Raw genomic sequence first — 16,886 nt, forward strand, 5'->3', positions numbered from 1 at the left:
CACAATTTTTGCATCTGATAGAACAGGAGATTAGCTAAATAAAAAAACGCTCACAATACAGAGAAGCAAGAGCCAAGAGGCAAACTCACATATAACTTTCTTAAGAGCAAGATGAAACTTGTCCATAACACCATATTGTGAGCATGTGATTTTTGCCCTATGTGAAATACTCTTACAAAATTAAAGAAAATAGATTTTTTCCAATTATTTACATTTTTATAGGATTTTTGTAGGATTTTATTAATTGTTTGCATTTTGTGCATGTTTAATTTTTATTAAAATCATGAAAATACCGCAAAAATGTCAAAAACATCATGCATTGCATATTAGACTTTGTGTTCACATTTTAGGATAAAATTAGTTAATAAATTGCGTTATTAAAATGAAAAAAATCATAAAGTATTCCTCATTTTTATATTTTTAGCTTTTAATTTTAGATTAATAATTTTCTCTTTTTAATTTAGGATCAACTAATTTTTGTAAATGTTATAATTAGATAATTAGCTTAATTTTTGAAAATTAGATTAATTTAGGATTTTAATTAAAGAAAAGAAAAAGAAAACAAAGAAAAAAAAAATAAGAAAAGAAATTGGAAAAGAAAAAAGGGTTTAATTTGAAATTGGGCTAATTCTTATATCCAAATCGGTCCATACCCAAGCCCAAAACCCAAATATACCCGGTCCAATGCCCCAGCCCCCAAAATGACCCTGTTTAACCCCGCCTTTCATCTCAGCCGTTGGATTCATTTGATCCAACGGCTTGGAACTGGTTACCCAATAACCTTAAAACTATCTGAAACCCCTCTAGACCTTAGAGACCTATTTCATTTCACCCTTATCTCTCTCTGATGCAAACCCTAGCCGCCCCCTCATTCCCCCGCCAGCTCCGCGTCGCTCAGCCGCCCGGAAATCGCCTTACGACAGCGAAGCTTCACCAAATCACCCCAAATTCACCCTCTACAATCCTTAGTCTCCCCTCTATACCATCCCACCATCAGCTTCCCCAAAAACACCACCCAATTCCGTCGATTTCATATCTGAAATCTGACCCTAAAAACTCTAAATCACCCAAATGGCCCTAAACTCACACCATAGGACCCTCAACCTTCCCTCACCACTACCCTACCCTTGATTCCCCAAAAATTCCCACCAAAATCCTCGAATTTGAAATCTATGAAAAACCAGAAAAACCTAGTTCCATTTGTCCATCCTTTTCGAGTTTTCTTTGGATTGCTTCCGGATTCGATGTGGTTGAAAGACCATGTTGCTCAATCATTCTCAACAAGAACGGTTGGTTAGCATATTTTTTTAGTCGCATCGAAGGACTGTTGAACTGCCAGACTCCTTTTGGTATTTTCCTTAACTCTTTTCCTTGTTTCTTTATTTTGTTAGCTTAATTTATGCATGTGAATAATTATAAGTAATCTAGTTTATTTCTGTACAAATTATTTAGTTCACAGCATGTCTAATTGTTGGAAAATTATTTTTAGTTGTATAGTTTAGTTAATTCAATCACCGTGGAGGTTAATTAGGTTAATTATTAGGTTTCATTACATTACCATATTTGTTTCTTTGTTTGTTACTGTGTTCTGCTATCTGTGTTCGTTTAAATTCAGTTTTTGTTTAGATAAGCATTTTCATTTATTGATTAGTTTAACTTTTAGGTTTAAATTGCATCATCGTGCTTCTTTTGTCATTTCAATTTGAATTTTTGGACCCCTTTTGATTTTGTCTCTGTTTGCCATGATTTGTAAATCACTAGAACTTGTAGGGGCTTAATTAAACTAAAAGGGAAACTTAGGAGGATTTCAGAACTTTAGAAAAACAAATATCTAGGAAAAGGAAGGTTCTAGAAGTATACAGCTGTCCAGAATTATTTAAAAGATGCTGAAAAATGGACAGCTGTCCATTATTCTCTGTCAAAAATGATGTACTATCTAAGGAATTTAGGGTAGAATACTCCTTAGATGTTATTTTTAGATATACACTATAAAAAGAAAGTCATTCACTCATTTTCTCAGACTCATCAGATTTCAAAAATACACTCTAAAAATTCAGCTGTTGTTTCTATAGAAGCGGACTCTCTTTTCCTCTAATTTTAGCAAAAAACTTAAAGAACTTCTTTGGGATTTTCTGGTTTTCATAAGTCAAAAAATGGATTGAATCCGAAGCTTTCTTTTCTGGGATTTACTGCTGCTGCTCATGCTGTGTTGTTTAAGTTTGGGTTGAGCTCCAAATTTCATTATTTTGATCTGTACTTGGTCTTCTTTCTACTGTTCTTCTTGTTTCTGGCCATTAGGTATGTAGAAACTCACCTGTAGCTTCATGTTGCATTTATGAATGAAATTTGGGACTATCTAGTAGTGTTTTGTGTTTGATTTCCTTACTATGTTCCACTGAATTTGTTCCATAAAAATTTTTGTTCTTTTTATCAGCATTCTCTTATGCTTCTTATGTAAACTAGTGGCCCTTGACTTAGTTAAGTTCATATGTGTTTCTCCTATTTATTTAGTTTTGTTTTTTAAAATAAAAATAAAGAACAATCAGAATACTTTTGCGCTACTGTCTGGTCATCTGAATTAGTGTGGTTATCTTGAGAGTTGTCAAACTATCTCATGTTTAGCATGATTATGTTGTGATTTGGGTCTGTTTTGTCAAAGTTGATATTTCATGTGTAAACTAACGGATTGTAAGCTGGAAAGTGATCAAGATTGTTTAATTCTAAATATGAATGTAGATAGCTATTAACAACAGTTGGAGCATGTGGTGTCAACTGTTAAATTTTGTATAGTTTCAGCCCTGTTTGAACCTTGCAGAATCAATATTAATTCAAAAAGGGTTTCATTATAAAGTGGTTTTGCTGAAGTATATGGATTTTTGTTGAGTTTGAGAAGGCTTAATGCTGGTTACATGGCTATGTCTTGCTGATCTGACCACCAGTCGGATCAGATTGGTGAAGCTAAGTCTAAAAGGTGGATTTGGAGTCATCCATGGAAGGGGTGTAACACAAGATTGGTTATGTTTTTTTTAGTTTAATTAGCCTTATGAACAATCTATGTAAATATTTAAGGATTCATGTCTATTATCCTTCTTGATGATTGTATTGTGATTCACCAGATTTGCAAGTATTAGAAATGTAATTAATTTGTCTTATCTTAGATCAGATAAATAGTTCAGCTATTCATCTTCTCTATTTTTAGCATTTGTTTTATCTGAAAACTTGAATGGATCAATGCAGATTTTTGTTTAGTATTGCATTGTTCCAATTACGACTTAATGCATTGGGCTTCACTGCGAGCCCACTTGCAGACGCGTTTTAGACTCTTTGGAGGCCGATAGCTACTACGTTACAATGATGCTATCATGAGATGAATTCTTATTTTAAACTAAATAACTGGAAGCAGCCCGTTTCTTAATATGATCCAATTGAAATTTTTTTTAGTGTTCAATATTCTGACAGTCCATATAAGTTGGATTCGAGATTCACTTTGTCTAATGTATTTCCATTTCAAAATAACTCTGTAGCTATGGATCTCCTTATGCTTGCCTGCAAACCTTTTTTTTTTTTTTAAAAATGATCATATGAACACCTGTAGTTTGTTTTAGGCACGTAATTAAATTATCACGACTATGAGTACGGTTCCCATGGCGTAGTTGTGATACCTAATTTCAAATTAGCTTTAAATATGAACATCCATAGTTTGTTTAGTTGAGTAAAACCTTTTGAAATAAATTGAGGCGTGCCATCCACAAATGAATTCCATAATCTATGGCCCTCACATTAATACAAAACTAGTACGGAAAAGACTTGGAACATTCATAACTAGTGTAGAAAACACTTTGAACATTCGTAGTTTGTTTTAGGCGCATTTATAATAAAATTACCATAGCTACGGGTACGGTTCCAGTGACGTAGTTGTGATACATAATCTCCAAATTCGGGGGTATATTTATGTGATCCAGCCACAACTTCTAATAACTTTAATAAATTAAACATGTTGTAGATCGTGAGTACGGTTCCCGTGATATGATTCGCAATGTATATCAAACAAACAAGTGTACGACAATCGTAACTTGTTCCAGAATAATTTTATAAAATAATTAAAAGCGGTTTAAAGTTTAAAAATGCACACTAGGTTTAAAACATGTAGTAAATCAGATAACTAGGCCAATTTTAATATTTTAAGCGACCGTGCTCGAACCACAGAATTCGGGAATGTCTAACACCTTCTCCCGGGTTAACTGAATTCCTTATCTAGAATTTCTGGTTTCGCAGACTTTTAAATAAAGTAGATTTTCTTCGATTTGGGATTTAAAATAAACTAGTGACTTGGGACACCAAATAAATATATCCCAAGTGGTGACTCTAAAAATTAAATAAAATAATCTCATTTCGAATAATGTCACTTTAATTGGAAAAACTCCCTTGTATCCCCTCCAGATGGTAAAAAGGAGGTGTAACACACATCATATAAATTTTTTTTTGTATGAAACTACAAAATCTACTCTCCTTTTTCTTTTTGATCTTTACATGCAATGCTTCATAAGCTAAAAATAGAGTAAAATACAACTGTTATATTCATGAATTATGATATGAGGACAAACTTTATGCATATTTGTCAACTTTATGCATATTTGTCCACCATATTTGACCTTCTGAAGGTACCTACTAATAGAATAAGATCATTAAAATTAGAGTGTTAGTAACTAGCTATGCGAAAAATTTTAAAATTTAAACGATCACTGCGATTTTTTTTTTTTTTTTTGCCCAATCACTCGAAATAAATTTGAACAATCGCTATTCATTCAGCCTATGTTAGTAACTCTTCTTATAAGATGCACATCGTATTAATACCCTAATGAGGCGTTTATAACTTTACAACAACTCCTTATTGCAATATGTGGTGGACATGCAACTCCAATAAATTTGACGTTAACCCCCCTCCCCCTACCTCTCCCCCATTCCCCCTTCCTCCCCCCTCGCCATCCCCAGCCACAAAAAAAACAGTATTTGACGCAAGACTCACGATATTGTTTTAGTCTCAACTTTCACATTGTAGTGATTAACTATAGTATGTAGTAAAATGATCAAAGAAAATTATAATTCCATCAACTTCGTATTTTATATTATACCAATAGCAACTTAATTGTCTCATACTATCCAGCAAAAATATAAATCTCGCACAAACTACTATGTAAATACAAAATGATCTTAATAGAATGAACTTCAGATTTCAACAAAAAAATAAAAATAAAATCAAACATGTACATCACAACAGAAGCATTCTTATACAATATATATATCCAAAACAATACGAATTACTTCAACAACTCCAGCGACTCCAAGGAGATATAACTCTTTCATACAGGCATCTGCTATGTAATAACTACTTTTGTATATTCTTAACTTCCTATTTCTCCCCTGTATGTGTGTGTAAGTGTTTGTATGTATGAGACATAACTAAGAAAGATTGTAGTTTTTTCATGTTTCTCCTTTTAGTCATAACTAGTATACGGTACTTGTGCGATGTGCGGATAATATTTATTATTATTACGACCTTTTCCCGGACCCCACACATAGTAGGAGCTTAATGCATCGGACTGCCTTTTTTTTGTCACGCTAAATTCTACTTGCAATAAATAATAGTCTAAAAAAGTGGGCCAAGAAAGGAAATTTACCTAATTGCTGAAATAGATCTAGAGACGGAAAAGTGGAAGAGTGCTGCGATAGCTTATATCATTGGGAAGTACCAGGTTACAACACTATGAAGAGATACATTAGGATGAATTGGGCAAATGTTGCTGAACATGAATTATATCTACATGTGGAGGGCTACTACATCATTAAGTTTCAAAATGAAGCACATATGAAGGAAATCTATTATTCTGGGTCATACACGATAAACAATAGACCTATCATCCTAAAGCCTTGAATACCAGATTTTGATTTCAATGAGGAGTTTCCTACAGAAATTCCTTGTGGGTTCAATTCCCTAAGCTGCCTATGAACTATTGGGGTCATGATTCGTTAAGTAGAATGGCTAGTGCAATTGGGACTCCTATCTATGCAGATGAGTGTACTGCAAAGAAAACTAGAGTGTCATTTGTGATGATGCTGATAGAAGTAAACATCACTAAAGAGTTGCCTCTAGAGTTAGTGGTTATGGATCCTAATGGCAGGAAATTCACACAGCTAGACAGGTATGACTGGAAACCTGAGTACTACCAGAAATGTCTAGTGATGGGGCACAAATGTGGCATAGAGCAATGGCCAAACAATCAGCAAGAGAAACAACCTATAAGGAGAAGAGAGCCTAAGAAGGTCACAATGGAATGGAGATTCAAAGGCCCATTAAATGGAGGTGACAATCAGATTAATCAACCAGGAGACTAAGCTCAGCAACAGACACAAGACACTCCCCCTCAACAGAGCAATGAAGGTTCACAGGGCAAAGGAAATGTGCAACCAACCGTTGACACTCATGCACAAGAGCAACAGGGCAATTTTCAAACACCTATACAATAACACAAGGATAATTTGGAGGCAACAGTAGATAAGGGCAAAGCTGCAGGTACTATGCTTGAACTGAATCTGGTAAATTTCTCAACACTATCAGCTATAACAGTGAAAAATGCCTTCGAGCCATTACAAAAGGAAAATTGGAATGCTAACACCTTACCACCTGATAAGGGTAGGGGTCACATGACTTGATAATGAAGTGGCTCTTCTGAAACATCAGAGGTGTAAATAAGAAATACAAACAAAAAGAGTTTAAAAAGTATATTAGTAGTCAAAAAATAAAGTTAGCAGCTATAGTTGAAACTAGAGTCAAAGAACATAATGCAAGCAAGGTAATGCTAAAAGTAATCCCAGGGTGGAACTATTTTACAAACTATCAACGTGCTCCAAATGGAAGAGTGTGGCTTATATGGGATCCTCAATGGTACACTGTTACATTGCTAAGAACTGAAGTTCAACTTAAACATTGTTTGGTACAGGATAGGCTGGGTGTGGTGGATTGTGAAGTTACAACTATCTATGGATATAATACTCTAGAATAAAGAAAATAATTGTGGGAAGCTATAAAGGAGCTAGCAGTAAGAATTACCAAGCTATGGCTCTTATGTGGTGATTTCACTGTTATATTGTATTCTAATGACAGACTTATGGGTAATCCTATTACCTATACAAAAGTTCAGGATTTTGTTGATTATATGACTTCACTATCTCTGAATAAACTATCGTGGATAGGGAAGTATTACACATAGTCAAACGAACAATATGGTGCGGATAGGGTATGCAACAGGCTTGACAGAGCACTTGGTAACTTTGAATGGATGATGCAGTGGGGTCACGTGACTACTGAATATGGCCTGCCATTTATTTCTAATCATAACCCCATGATACTCACCCTACACTTAGCTCCAAAACATAGCAAAGTATCATTTAGATTCTTTAATGTTTGGGATGAGCATGATAGTTTTATTGATATTGTGGAAAGGATTTGGGGACAATCATATGCTACTTACAAGATGAAGAATGTTTGGATGAACGTGAAGGCTCTAAGACCAATATTCAGAGCACTAAATAATGAACAATTTAGAACTATTAGCTTGAAGATTGAGCATGCTAGAGTAGAATTAGAAAACATACAAGGAAAGGTCAATACATCATGTAATGATTCGCTGCTTGAAGAAGAAATGAGCCTACTACAGAATTTGAAAAAATGGTCTCTCATAGAAGAGAGTGTATTGAAGTAGATGTCAAGAGCAAAATGGATTAGGCTTGGTGATTCAAACATCAAGTATTTTGCAACAGTCATGAAGGAAAGAAGTCAGAAGAAACAACTAAATAAAATTATGTCCCTCGCAGGTGATAAACTTACCCACCCTAACAGCATAAAGCAGGAAGTCATGGAATTTTACAAGTCATTAATAGGATCAGCAGCCCATTCTCTCCCTGCTATAAACAGACTGGTTATGAGGAATGGACTAGTAATGTCACAACATCAAAATATTATTCTTTGTGCTAAGGTTACTGGCAAAGAAATCTATGCTGGACTTTGTGCTATTGATAGTGATAAAGCACCAGGAATAGATGGATACAATGCTTATTTCTTTAAGAAGGCATGGGTGGTCATTCAAGGTGAAGTTACTCAAGCTTTCAAAGATTTCTTTACTATTGGGAAATTGTATAAAGCTGTTAACTGTACTACTCTCACACTGGTGCCTAAAATACCCAGTCCAAATACAGTCAAAGATTATCGACCAATTGCTTGGTGTACCATGCTATATAAACTGATACCAAAAGTGCTAGCAGCCAGGATACAACAAGTCACTGCCTCTATCATCTGTGAGGCACATGCTGGTTTCATTCCTGGCAGGAGAATAGTTGATAACATCATACTAGCACATGAGCTAGTAAAGGCATGCACAAGGAAAAATATTTCTGACAGATGTATGATCAAGATTGATCTTCAAAAAGCCTATGACTCAGTAGAGTGGAGTTTTTTGGAGCAAGTTCTGATAGAGCTGGGATTTCCTATGAGATTTGTAGCATGAATAATGGAGCATGTTACCACTGTTAACTATACGGTCATGATAAATGGTGAATCCACCCCACCTTTTGATGTTGTTAAAGATTTGAGGCAAGGAGATCCTATCTCCCTCTTCTTGTTTTCCATAGTTATGTAGTATCTCAGTAGAAGTCTCAATAGTCTCAAAGAAGTGAAAAGTTTTAGATTTCATCCAAGATGTGCAAAGCTAAGAATCACACACCTAAGCTATGCAGATGCCTATTATTTGCCAGAGGTGACCTTCCCTCAATCTGTCACGACCTTAAACCCGAACCCGGTCATGATGGCGCCTCTCGGAAAGACAAGGTTAGCCACTTAAACCCAATTCATCTTTTTAAATAGTTAAATAACATAAAAGCGGTCTAAAATATGATATAGCAATACCAAGTAGCGAACAATGTCAATCAAGTGCGGAAGTACAACCCAACACAGCCCTAACCGGGGTGTCACAAGTCACGAGCATCTATAGACCATACACAAGTCTGCTAAATCCTATACTAATACAGATGTTTGATAGATATAGAAATGAAATGATAATAGAGACGCGGGGCTGCGGACGCCAACAGCTACCTCTTAGTCTCCGAATACCGCCTGGAACTAGAGGAATCAGCACTCAAGAGCGGAACCAACAATGCCTGAATCTGCACACAGCGGTGTAGGGAGTAAAGTGAGTACTCCAACTCAGTGAGTAACAAATATAAATAACAACTGAAGGTAAGAAATCACACAAGGCACAAAGCATTCTATAATAAAGTAGTAAAAATCACTTAAAATCAGTAAAGCCAGTAAAAATCAACTAAAATCCTCTTTCAACCAATAACAAGTAAATTGACAGATAATTAAGATAAAGTGAATAATAGAAGTTCGCCCCTTGGGCTCAGTATCCACAAATCCGCCCCTCGGGCAATATCTCAGAACAGTACCAACCCCTCGGGCTCAATCTCAGAACAATACCAGCCCCTCGATCTCAATCTCACATCACAATGGGTACTCGTGCTCACTGGGGGTGTACAGACTCCGGGAGGGGCCCCTTACGGCCCAAGCACAATAACAAGCCATCTCGTGGCATCAAATCTAGGCCCTCGACCTCATATCAATCAAGCCACCCCGTGGCGTATATATTTATCGCAGGCCCTCGGCCTCATATCAGTATCGGTGTATCCTCACAACTAGGCCCTCGGCCTTACTCAGTCCGAAAATCATCACAAGCCCCTCTGGCATTAGTAAAACAGTATTTCTCAGCCAAAAACATTATTTAAAATATCATTTAAGTCTCAAAACTGAGTAAAAATGGCTGAGTAGTAAAACATCGAAAAATAACATGACTGAGTTCAAGTAGTAAGTCAAAACAGTGAGGAAATGGTAATAAAAATCCCCGAAAAGTTTAAATAATTGGCACGAAGCCCAAATATGGCAATCACCCAAATCATGATGATAGCAAATAAGTTTCAGTCAAATATGCGGTAAAATCATCAATCAGGACGAACCAAGTCACAATCCCCAACAATGCACGACCCGATGCTCGCCATCAAGCATGTGTCTCACCTCAATATAGCACTACGATGTGCAATCCGGGGTTTCAAACCCTCAGAGCATCATTTACAATCGTTACTCACCTCGAACCGGCTAAATCTCTAGCTCGCGACGCCTTTGCCTCTCGAATCAGCCTCCACGTACGTCGAATCTATCCAAAATCAGAACAAATACGTCACAATATGCTAAGGGAACAAAGCCCAAGTGAAAACAATCGAGAAACACATAAAATCCCGAAAGTAGCAAAACCCGGGCCCATTTCTCGAAAATCAGAAATTTTCACATCAATAGATTCTTTATCTCTCCACGAGTTCATACATATCAAAAGTTCTCAAATCCGACCCCAAATGGTCCTCCAAATCCCAAATCAAAAGTCCAATTTCTCAAGCCCTAGTTCTTCAATTTTAGCCCTTTAATTCCTTTAATTTCAGTCTTAATCCATGAAATACTACCATAGAAATGTGTTTTAGGTCCAAAATCCTTACCTTAACGAAGTTCTCTTGAAATCTCCCTTCCAAATCGTCTAAAAGCTCTCAAGCCGAAGTCAAAAATGGTGGAATAACTCAAACTCGCGCAATGAAATAACTTATATATTCTGCCCAGGCCTTTCCGCATCTGCGACACTTTAACCGCATCTGCGGTACCGTATCTGCGGTTTACCCTCCACTTCTGCAGAAATCGCTTAAGGGCCAAATTTCACATCTGAGGTCCATAATCCGCATTTGCGACTCCGCAGGTGTGGCCCGTCCACCGCATCTGCGGTTACTGACCAATCCTCTCGAATCCGCTTCTGCGGCTCGCGTTCCGCACGTGCGGTCAAATCGCAGGTGCGAAAACACCAGAAGCAGCAATATCAGCTACTGCAACCAAGTTCCAATTTCTCTGATAACCACCCAAAATGATCCCGAGGCCCCCAGGACCTCAACCAAAAGCACAAACATAACCCGATACCTTATTCAAACTTGTTCCAATCATCAAAATGCCTCAAACAACATCAAATCTACCAAATCACATCGAATTCAAGCCCAAGTTTCAAAAATCTTCTGAACTAAGTTTTTGATCAAAAATGCAACCAAACCCCGTCCAAATGACCTAAAATTTTACACACACATACCAAATGACACAACAAAGCTATAGCAACTCTCAGAATTCCATTCCGGCCCTTATATCAAAATCTCACCTATTAACCGGAAATCGCCAAAATATCAACTTTGCCAATTCAAGCCTAAAACTACTCCAACCCTCCAAAACTCATTTCGATCACACGTCTAAGCCATAAATCACCTTCCGAAGCTAACCGAACCATCGGAACTCGCATCCAAGCCCTCTAACACATAACTCAACATCTGATTGACTTTTCCAACTCAAACCCCCCTTGAAAGAGACTAAGTGTCTCAAACCTTAGCAAAATCACTCCGGACTCGATCCGACCAACCCAATACCACATAACACGGATAATGAAGCATAAAAAAGCAGAAATGGGGGAAATGGAGACGTGATTCATGAGACGACTGGTCGGGTCGTCACATCCTCCCCAACTTAAACAAATGTTCGTCCTCGAACGAGTCAAGAAACATACCTAAAGCCTCAAACAGGTGAGGGTATCTGCTCCGCATATCCCGCTCGGTCTCCTAAGTAGCCTCCTCCACAGGCCGACCTCTCCACTGCACTTTCACTGAAGCTATATCCTTTGACCTCAACTTCCAAACCTGACGACCCAAAATAGCTACTAGCTTTACATCATAGGTCAAATCATCAACCAACTGAACCGTGCTGAAATCCAGAACATGAGACGGATCCCCAATATACTTCCAGAGCATAGAAACATGAAATACCGGATGCACACTCGACAAGCTGGGTGGCAAGGCAAGCTCATAAGCCACCTCCCCAATCCTTCGAAGCACCTCAAAAGCCCCAATGAACTGCGAACTCAATTTCCCTTTCTTCCCAAATCTCATAACACCCTTTATGGGCGAAACCTTCAACAGAACCTTCTCGCCAACCATGTAGGACACATCTCGAACTTTTCTATCAGCATAACCCTTTTTCCTCGACTGCGCTGTACGAAGCCTCTCCTGAATCACCTTTACTTTCTCCAAAGCATCCTGCACAAAATCAGTCCCTAATAACCTAGCCTCACCGGGCTCGAACCAACCAACTGGAGATCTACACCGCCTCCCATACTAAGCCTCATATGGAGCCATCTGAATACTCGACCGGTAGCTATTGTTATAAGCAAACTCTATAAGCGGTAAGAACTTATCCCATGACCCTCCAAAATCAATAACATAAGAACGCAACATGTCCTCCAATATCTGAATAGTACGCTAGGACTGCCCGTCCATCTGAGGATGAAAAGTTGTGTTCAACTCCACCTGAGTACCTAACTCTCTCTACACGGCTCTCCAAAACTGCGAAGTAAACTGAGTCCCTCTATCTGGAATGATGGAAACTGGGACACCATGCAAACGAACAATCTCCCGGATATAGATCTCTGCCAACCGCTCTGAAGAATAGGTGGTACACAGAGGAATAAAGTGCACGGACTTGGTCATTCGATCCACAATCACCCAAATAGCATCGAACGTCTTCAAAGTCCGCGGAAGCCCAACAACAAAGTCCATAGTGATCCTTTCCCACTTCCACTCAGGAATAACGATCTGCTGAAGTAAACCACCCGGTCTCTGATGCTCATATTTCACCTGCTGACAATTGAGACATCAAGCTATAAATCCCACAATATCTTTCTTCATTCTTCTCCACCAATAGTGCTGCCTCAATTCCTAATACATCTTCGCGGCACACGGATGAATGGAATACCGCGAGCTATGGGCTTCCTCCAGAATCAACTCCCAAAGCCCATCTACGTTGGCCACACAAATCCGGCCCTGCATCCTCAACACCCCATCATCACCGATGGTCAAATCTCTAGCATCATCATGCTAAACCCTGTCCCTAAGGACTAGCAAATGCGGATCATCATACTGTCATTCCCTGATGCGATCTTATAAGGAAGACCGAGAAACCACACAAGCCAATACCCGACTAGGCTCCGAAATATCCAACCTCACAAACCGATTGGCCAAGGCCTGAACATCAACTACAAGAGGTCTCTCCCCAACTGGGATATATGCCAAACTCCCCATACTCACTGCCTTTCGGCTCAAAGCATCGGCCACCATGTTGGCCTTTCCCGGATGATACAATATAGTGATATCATAATCCTTAAGCAACTCCAACCATCTCCACTGCCTCAAATTAAGATCCTTTTGTTTGAACAAATGCTGAAGACTGCGATGATCAGTGAACACCTCACAAGATATGCCATACAAGTAATGCCTCCAAATCTTCAAAGCGTGAACTATGGTAGCCAACTCCAAATTATGAATGGGGTAGTTCTTCTCATGGGGCTTCAATTGACGAGAAGCATAAGCAATAACTCTACCCTCCTGCATCAATACACAACCAATCCCAACTCTCAAAGCATCACAATACACGGTATATGAACCTAAAGCTGTTGGTAAAACCAATACTGGAGCCGTGGTCAAAGCTGTCTTGAGCTTCTGAAAGCTCTCCTCACACTCGTCCGACCATGCAAATGAAGCACCCTTCTGAGTCAACTTGGTCAAGGGCCACGCGATAGATGAGAATCCTTGAACAAACCGACGATAATAACCTGTCAAACCGAGAAAGCTACGAATCTTTATGGATGAGGATGGTCTGGGACAACTTTGAACCGCCTCTATCTTCTTCGGATCAACCTGAATACCCTTGCTGGACACCACGTTCCCCAAGAAAGCCACTGAATTGAGCCAAAACTCACACTTGGAGAATTTTGCATAAAGCTTCTTCTCCCATAATCTATGCAACATGACTCTCAAATGCTCTGCGTGCTCCTCCTGACTATGCAAGTACACCAGAATATCATCAATAAAGACTATGACAAATGAGTCGAGATAAGGCCGGAACACATTGTTCATCAAATGCATGAATGTTGTTGGGGCATTGGTCAGCCCAAAAGACATCACCAAGAACTCAAAATGACCATATCGGGTCTTGAAAGCTGTCTTAAGAATATCTGAATCCCTGATCTTCAACTGGTGATAACCCGAACGGAGATCAATCTTAGAAAACACTCTCTCTCCCTGAAGCTGGTCAAATAAATCATCAATGCGAGGCAAAGGATACTTGTTCTTAACTGTTACCTTGTTCAATTGCCTATAATCAATGCACATTCTCATTGTGCCATCCTTCTTCTTCACAAAAAGAATCGGCGCACCCCCAAGGTGACACACTAGGCCGAATGAACCCCTTATCTAGGAGTTCCTGAAGCTGCTCCTTTAATTCCTTCAACTCCGCTGGTGCCACACTATAAGGCAGAATAGAAATGGGCTGAGTGCCCGGCACCAGGTCAATACCAAAATCAATGTCCCTGTCCGGTGGCATGCCCGGCAGGTCTGCAGGAAACACATCGGGAAAATCCCTCACAACTGGGACAGAATCAAGACTGGGAGTCTCAGCTCCTACATCCCTCACAAATGCTAGATACGAGAGACAACCCTTCCCAACCATACGCTGGGACTTCAAGAAAGAGATCACCTTACTAGGAACATAATCAGTCACACCTTGCCACTCAATTTGTGGCACACCCGGCATAGCCAATGTGACTGTCTTAGCATGACAGTCCAGAATAGCACGACATGGAGATAGCTAATCCATGCCCAAAATGACATCAAAATCCACCATGCTCAATAGCAATAGATCCATTCGGGTCTCCAGACCCCCAATAATCACCATACACGACCGGTACACACGGTCTACAAAAATAGTATCGCCCACCAGGGTAGATACATGAACAGGTAAAGCAAGAAACTCATAGGGCGTACCCAAATAACGAGCAAAGTATGATGACACATAGGAAAGGTGGAACCGGGATCAAATAATACTGAGTCATCTCTGTAACAGACTGAAACAATACCTGTAATGACAGCATCTGAAGCAATAGTATCGGGTCTACCTGGGAGTGCATAGAAACAGGCCTGACCGCCCCCTGATCGACCTCCCCCTCTAGGGTGACCCCTGGATGACTAACCTCCACCCCTAGCTGGCTGAGCGGGTGGTGATGAAGAGACTAGCGCTGAAGCCGATGACTGGCCCCTCTTCAACAACCCAATAAGGACATTGCCTCCATATGTGGCCCATCTCTCCACACTCATAACAACTCCTAGGTGCTGGAGAAGGGGACTGAAGGGAACCCCTCGCAACGAAGTGACTAGCATATGTACTCAGCATAAAAGAGCCCTGAGATAATAGGGCACGAGATGAACTCTGAGCTGGGAGGGCGCTGGGTGATGATTGTCCCTGCTGAGATCCATGATAACCATGACCTGAAGATGCCCCACGATAACCTGGGCGAGCTAACTGAACATGCCTGAATGAATGGCCTCTACCATACTGAAACTGGCCCCTCGAAGGAGCACCACTATAACTGCCCGATCCTCGAGGCCTATTGGCCTTCCCCTCCTCTCGCTCCTGCCGGTGAACCGACTCAATCTCACGGGCGATATCAACCACCTCCTCGAACGTAGCACTAGATACCCTCTCTCGGGTCATAAGAATACGGAGCTGATAAGTAAGACCATCAACAAATCTCCTGATCCTCTCTCGATCTGTCGAAACTATCCAGATGGCATGACGAGCCAACTCAGAAAACCTCAACTCATATTGTGACACAGTCGTATCCCCCTGTCGCAACCACTCAAACTGTCTACGCAGCTCCTCTCTGCGGGACTGCGGCACATACTTCTCCAGGAAGAGAACGGAGCATTGCTGCCAAGTAAGGGGAGCTGTACCAACAGGACTACGCCTCTCATATGCCTTCCACCAAGTGAAGGCAGCCCCAAGAAACTGAAAGGTAGTAAATTCCACACCGCTAGGCTCAAGAATCCCTGTTGTATGAAGAATCCGCTGGCACTTATCCAAGAAACCCTGGGCATCCTCGCCCTCTACTCCGTTGAATGTCGGAAGTTGGAGTCTACCAAACCTTTCAAGTCGACGCTGCTCATCATCCGGCATAACTGGCACAACAAACTCCTGAGCTGGTGCAACCGGTTGGGCTGGAGGTTCCCCCGGCGTCTAAAGTCTTGAACTACCTACTCAGGTATGCGAGCGGTGAGAGTCTGATTGCCTCCCCCGGCCTGTGAAGTACCTACGGCTGTAGTGGCTGAAACTGCCTGAGCCAGGCCAGTGCAAACTGATAAGATTTGTGCTAAGGCCTCTTGAAGACCCAAAATCACGATGGGCACAGCTGGTGCCTGAACTGGCTCTGCAGGAGCGTCCATGGCTGGAGCCTGATCCTGAGTTGGGGCAGCTGGTGGATCTACAGATGTTTCCCTTGCTGCTCTGCCTCTACCACGACCACGGCCACATCCTCGGCCTCTGGTGGCCATAGTTGGTGGCACTGGTGGTTGTCCACCCTGTCCAGTAGGCGTGTCCTTACCATCTGTGAGAGAATAGAATAACGGAAGTTCAGTACTCGGATTAACAAGTTTGCACGATAAGAATTTCAAGAATATAAAGCTTTTCCTAAGGGTTCTGTAGCCTCTCGAGAATAAATACAGACGTCTTCGTACCGATCCGCGAGACTCTATTAAACCTGTTCATGACTCGTGAGACCTATGTAACCTAGGATCTGATACCAACTTGTCACGCCCCTAAACCCAAAACCGGTCGTGATGGCACCTCTCATGAAGACAAGGCCAGCCACTTAAACCCAATT

The 16,886-nt window shown here is 40.3% G+C and overlaps 1 long non-coding RNA gene across 1 annotated transcript; it reads left to right on the forward strand.

Moving 5' to 3' along the window:
• Positions 1-2,016: 2,016 nt before the first annotated feature.
• LOC104239557 (uncharacterized) lies at positions 2,017-3,179 on the forward strand. The gene is made up of 2 exons (XR_714164.2): positions 2,017-2,298; positions 2,816-3,179. It is a non-coding gene; the product is annotated as an uncharacterized lncRNA (long non-coding RNA).
• Positions 3,180-16,886: the final 13,707 nt, after the last annotated feature.

This window comes from Nicotiana sylvestris, chromosome 8 (assembly GCF_000393655.2).
Source record: "Nicotiana sylvestris chromosome 8, ASM39365v2, whole genome shotgun sequence".
Taxonomy (NCBI): Eukaryota; Viridiplantae; Streptophyta; class Magnoliopsida; order Solanales; family Solanaceae; genus Nicotiana; species Nicotiana sylvestris.